This window comes from Muscardinus avellanarius, assembly GCF_963383645.1.
Source record: "Muscardinus avellanarius genome assembly, chromosome: 9".
In the NCBI taxonomy this organism is placed as follows: domain Eukaryota; kingdom Metazoa; phylum Chordata; class Mammalia; order Rodentia; family Gliridae; genus Muscardinus; species Muscardinus avellanarius.
Window position 1 is genome coordinate 84,811,731 of NC_137795.1, and position 6,215 is coordinate 84,817,945.

Here is a 6,215-nt window from a genome sequence, read left to right on the forward strand (position 1 = left end):
ACGCACTTGTAATCCCCGCGCTTGGGAGGCGGAGACAGGAGGATCACACAGGTTTGAAGCTAGTCTCTCTGACTTAAGAGACCCTATTTCCAAATAAAAATATATTTTAAAAAATAGGTCTGGGGGTGTAGCCCGGAGGTAGAAGGGATTCCAGGAACCCCAGTACCACCAAATAAATAAATAAATAAATAAACCATATTGATTTAAACTGCATTCATTTCTTCACACTACAAATTTGTTACACTATTAAATATTTTATTCAAGCCAGGTGTGGTGGTGCACGCTTCTAATCCCTGCACTTGGGAGGCTGAGACAGGAGGATCGCACAGCTTCAAAGCCAGCCTCAGCTGCTGAGTGAGGCTCTCAGCAACTGAGACCCTGTTTCCAAATAAAATATAAAATAGGTCTGGGAGTATAGTCCAGAGGTAGAAAAGCCCCTGGGTTCCATCCCCAGTACCACCAAAAAAAAAAAAAAAAAAAAAAAAAAATTCATTCAAGTTACACAGAGCAGAATAGTGAATAAAGTTTTATTCTCACTAGAAAATACAAGCAATAAGATTATATATTATATATAATAAAATTATATATATGATTTATATACAATTTTATATAATTATATATAACTGTGTGTGTGTGTTAGGTAATAAATGGGAGGGAGAAAATAATTAAAAATAAGGAAATAGAGTAATGGAGTAATGGGTGAGGAATGCCAGTCCTAAAGAAAATTTATAGCTAGTAGATATACCTTACCAGTTATCAAGATTGTCTTATAGCTAGTGTTTACAAAAGCACAATAGTCAAATAAAACAATGAAATGGAACAGAAAATACTGAAACATGCATAAACTGATGTGGGAATTTTACAGAACAAGAGAACGGCCAGTATAAATGATAGGAACCGTTGAACCAGTCAATAGTACTAGCAAATGTTAACAATCCACATGAGAAAAATCAAGTTATGCTTGTTCCTTCATGCTCTCTGTAAAACTTATTTCAGATCAAAGCTCTATACAGCAAGAGAACTGCCATTATAAATGGTAGGAATGGTTCATCCAGAGACTAGAAAAAAGTTAACAATTAAGAATTGTTAACAATTAACTATTAAGAGACTAGAAAAAGTTAACAATCACATGAGGAAAATAATGTTAGATTTCTTTCTTTGTACCATATATAAAAGCTACTTCAGATTAAAGAGCTAAACATTAAAATTAAGTACTTAAAACTTTAAGGGATCCAGGCATGGTGGTATAAGTCTGTATCCCCAGAAATTAGAAGACTGGGACAGGAGGATTACAAATTCAAAGCCAGCCTCAGCAACTGAGCAAGTGTCTTAGAAACTTAGCAAAATTTTGCTCCCAAATAAAAAAGTAAAATAAAATATTGCTAAAGGTTTAGCTAAGAGGTAGAATGTCCTTGGGTTTAATCCTCAACACAGGAAGGAAAGGAGGGAGGGTGGGAGGGAGGGAGGAAGGGAGGGAGAAAGGAAGGAAGGAAGGAAGGAAGGAAGGAAGGAAGGAAGGAAATAATGATAAATATGTTTCGTATTTCTGAACTCAGAAGGCAACTATCAACAAAGCTACAACTGGGACCCAGGTTGGAATCAGACTGTGTAAAAGGAAAGAGAGGTGAGACCAAGAAGAAAGGAGTCTAGCTCTAGCTGGCATTCCAAAGACACAGAGCAATGTATGACTCAGATTTACACCATCACAAGAAATATCTGAAAAAGAGAAAATATTTGGGGCACCCACTCAGAGCTAAATTATTGTTGTATGCTATCATGATAAATTGATGTAATATCTATTAGCTTTTATGCATGTTGATAAAATCCTCAGGTGGTGCCCTGGTGATCCTATATCCAATAATATACTGTCCAGGGACACACTTTGTTATGTTTCTCTCTGGCACTAAGAGGGTAGAGTCTCCTGGGAACATTTAGGAATGCTGTGATCTTGAGGTTATTTGCTACCATTTTGTCATTATATTTCAAATATACTACATACCTCAGAGCACTCTGTAATTTTTCTATTGCTCAAAAAAAGTTTCTATTATCCACTAAACACAAAAGGATAAGGGAAAATAGCCTAATGAAAAAAAGATGGACAGAGAATGTGACCATGAATTTCACTAAGAAAAAAAAAACACTTAACCAATGAAAGTATGGAAAGGTTCTCAACATCACTAACAGAGAACTGCAAATTAAAACACAGATGAAAGTGCACTTTAGCCCACTGGCAAGAATGAAAGATAACACCCAGGCATTTGACAATAGGAAGAAATGAGAATCTCACGTCCTGCTGTTGAAGAAGAAGTAGCTTGCCAATTCCTTACGATACTGAAGGCCTATACCCTATAAACCCCCAAACACTACTCCTACCAAAAACCCTTCAAGAGCTCTTGTATGCAACACAAAGAAAACTCTGTGCTTGTTTAAGAATAACAAGGATGGAAATTATGTAAATCATTTGATGTTAATAAATAAAAAAGTGAGAAAATTATTTATAGTGAATTTAAAAAAGAACAAACTAGATTCACATGCACTGACCAGGCCAAATACCTGAAAAATAAATATAAGAGAGAAAAAAAGCAAGATCCACTGTCTTGACTCTGCTATGTTATCATTTGTGTAACTCTTAAGATCCAAACAAAACAATACAACTTATTTATACCATAAAAGTGTAAAATACATGGATGGAAAAATAGATATCAACTTCAGAATATTAGCCACCTCAGAAAATAGAAGACTAGGAATGGGGTGAGAACAAATTGGTATTATGATTTTAGAATTTTGTCTTTTAAAAAAAATCAAAAGGAGGAATTCAGGGTTAATTATGAAACCAGAAATAAAAGTTGCCAAGCTGGGAGCAATCGTGCACATCTGGAATCTCAACACTTCTAGGCCAAGAAAGAAGTTTAAGGTTTGAGAGCATTGCACAGTAATTTAGTGAGATCCTCTTTCAAAAGGGTAGGAGGGTGAACCAGGCATGGATTATACCCATGACTATATAATCCCAATACCTGAAAGGTTGACTGGACGATTGCAGGCTCAAGACCAGCCTTAGTAACTTAGTGAGATTTTCATCAATCTAGCAAGACCCTCTTTCAAAATTAAAAATTAAAAAAGGGCTGGTGGTATAAGTAGAATGTCCATGGTTAAATCCCCAGTAGTGCGTCTGTATCCAAAATAAAGCCAGCAAGACTACCTTCCCTCTCATCTTAGGATCTTGGCGTTCTGGCGTACATGTAAGGTATATTTTTTACCTTTTTCTCTAGACCACTTAAGGGTGTCACAAATTTCCACCTCTATGCAGAGAAGACTTAAAGCTAATCAGGAGAGAAAAATCTCTTTATACCTTTCCTAAAAGCTCTATTGCTATTAACACATGCTTGGTTTTAGTGAAGCATGATTCTCAAAGTGGCAGGCTACAGAATTCTAGTACCCAGTTTTGAAGAATGGTGTATAAAATTCAGAAGGAGGGGCTGCCTAAGCATGACACTAAGATGACACCTCCTTATTCAAAAGCAGTCTCCTCCTGAACCCCAACACTGATGGCTTCTCACTTGGATGCCTACTATGTTCTAAATCCTTCAGTAAAAACTTATTCAGACCCTGAAACATGCAAACAACAGAAAACAGAAATCCCAGGAAGCTCCAGCCACTCTGTTGAAGCCTGGCACAGTATTAATATTTTTTTTTAGAAACATAACATTCTCATCTGTAAAACAAGGGTACTAATGCTTTCTCTCAATTCTGCCAGCCCCAGTCATTATATTGATTAAATAGATATGAAAAGACTTCATAAATTATAAAATATTTATTGTTGTTACTTTCAGTAGCTCAACTATTTGTGGTTCGCAGCAAAATGTAAATGTCACTATGAACACATAAACCTTAAAGGAGATTATGCTTGATAAATAAATCTAAACAAATGGGTTTAACATATAAGGAAATTTATAATGTATTCACTGCAAAAATAAAAACAAATATCCTTCAAGTATTTTCCCCAAACTTATCCCATCTGTAACTATAATTTTAAATATTGGAATAGTCATAACTCATCCATCTATGTAATTTCTGCTTTAGAAATAGATTAGAAAAGAAGTTAGCTAAAAATTGTCTGGCTTAGATCCGAGGTCATTGATCTGTACAAAATAATAGATTTGAACACAGATTCTTCCATGTCAGCATTCTACAGGGTTTTCATTAAATAATATTGACTTTTTATACAAAAGGGAACATGTAAATTATTACCTGTCTTGGTATTTCTATAAAATCTATTACACTCCATTTAATGTTTGGTGTGCTTAAATGAGACGTGTTACAGAGTTAAAAAAAAATGACTGTTTCATGTTTTAAGATACATCACAGAACAGAAGACATTTTACCCAGTAGCCAATTCACTTCCAAAGTAATCTTTTTTGTTGTTGCTCCTTTTTACTTCCAAAAAGAAAAGAGAATTCAATAGGGCCATATTCCTAAAATAAATATTAACATATGACCAATATATTATTATTTTCTGAGAATCAAAATATGCCTTTTCTTTTTTACTAATAGTTCATGGTTGTAAATTTTCTCTGTCTCTGAGTTACTAATTGTTATTTCGGAAACCTCCATTGATCACCTACTCTACTCCCTGTCTTTTGCTACATATGATAGCCTAATTAGAATGAAAGAAGGAAATATTGTACTTTCAGGAATATAACACATCAACATGATGTTGTCTATCTTACAAAAACAACTATCAAGCTAGGGGTGGTGGCACACACCTGCAATCCTAGTACTTGGGAGGTTGAGACAGGAGGATCACAGATTTGAAGCCAGACTCAGCAACTCAGCCTCAGTAACTTAGTAGGACTTTCAGCAACCTATCTTGCTATTTCAAAATAAAAATAAAAAGAACTGAGAGTAGCTTTGAGGGTATAGCTCAAAGGTAAAATGTCCCTGGATTCATTCCCCAGTATCATTAGCACAAACAAACAAACAAAAAACACCCAAATATCAAAATCAAGGTATTTAGAATTTAAAACCAAACAGCAATAATTATAATTATTCCTTCTGTATGCCAGAAATCAAGTATTCTGGAACTGCATAAAATATATTTGGACCACCATACCAAACTATATAGCCAACTCTTCTTTTAAGAACAAATAAAATGAAACTCAAATGCAAAAAAGGCAAAACTGAAGATGAACACATACATAACTAATCATGCTCAACCTTCACTACTTTTTATACATATAAATGCTTATGAGACATAGGCCAACTTTTAGATGGAAATCCATTGAGAAGCATAGACAATTTGTTACTCAAAATTTAACCAGTAATGGTATAGCAGGAGATCACAGCATCTCAGACTTTGGTCTGTCATGATTTTCCAAATAATATCTTTTCTCTAGTAATTATATCACTTTAATTTTAGATCTGTCAATAATCATACTATGCAGAGCTATTAAAGAACTATTCAGAAGAAAGGTAACATTATAGGTATATATTTTACTTTTTTTCTCTTAGTATCTGGGTTCAAACTTTATGTTGTATCAATAAGATTCTTCCTGAGACTCTCCAAAACAAATAACTCTATCCTTTTGTTGCTTCATCTCTAACTAAGAATTATACTTTAAATCTGTTTTTGTTGTTGTTGTTGTTGTTCATTTGATACTGGTTAACCTGTAAGTATAAAAGCAAGTCAAGCCAAACTGTAGAAACATCAGTCATTGCTTAAAAATAACATGTAAGTAAATTTGAAATTTTAGTGATCTGACTAGAACGTAATTTTTCTATACTGAGCTAGTAAGGAAGATCATATATTTATATAGAGAATGTGAAAGAAAGCTCAATGTAGCTAAAGTGGATTTTAAAAGAAAATATACCATTGATTTGGCTTTCTTGGCAACCTATTAAATTTTAGCTCTAGCAAAGAAATCAATTCAATAGACACGTCTAAACCCTGAGTCGTAGCACTTTTAGTAAAGATATTTTTGCTTTGTAGTTGAAATATAAATGGCAGAAAAACAATGTTTGCATTGTGAAGGTCATAAACATATGTCCTAAAATTGATCGACATCAGAAAAACTTTCCCACAATAATTTTCTGATTTGCTTGCATTCACTTTTTTGGATCTTCTATGGAGCATAGCTTCCAAATTGGAATAAGGGTCCAGAAAGAAAAACATTATTGTCTATAGTAAAAAGGATATCTGCTTTATGTTTATTTTTAAC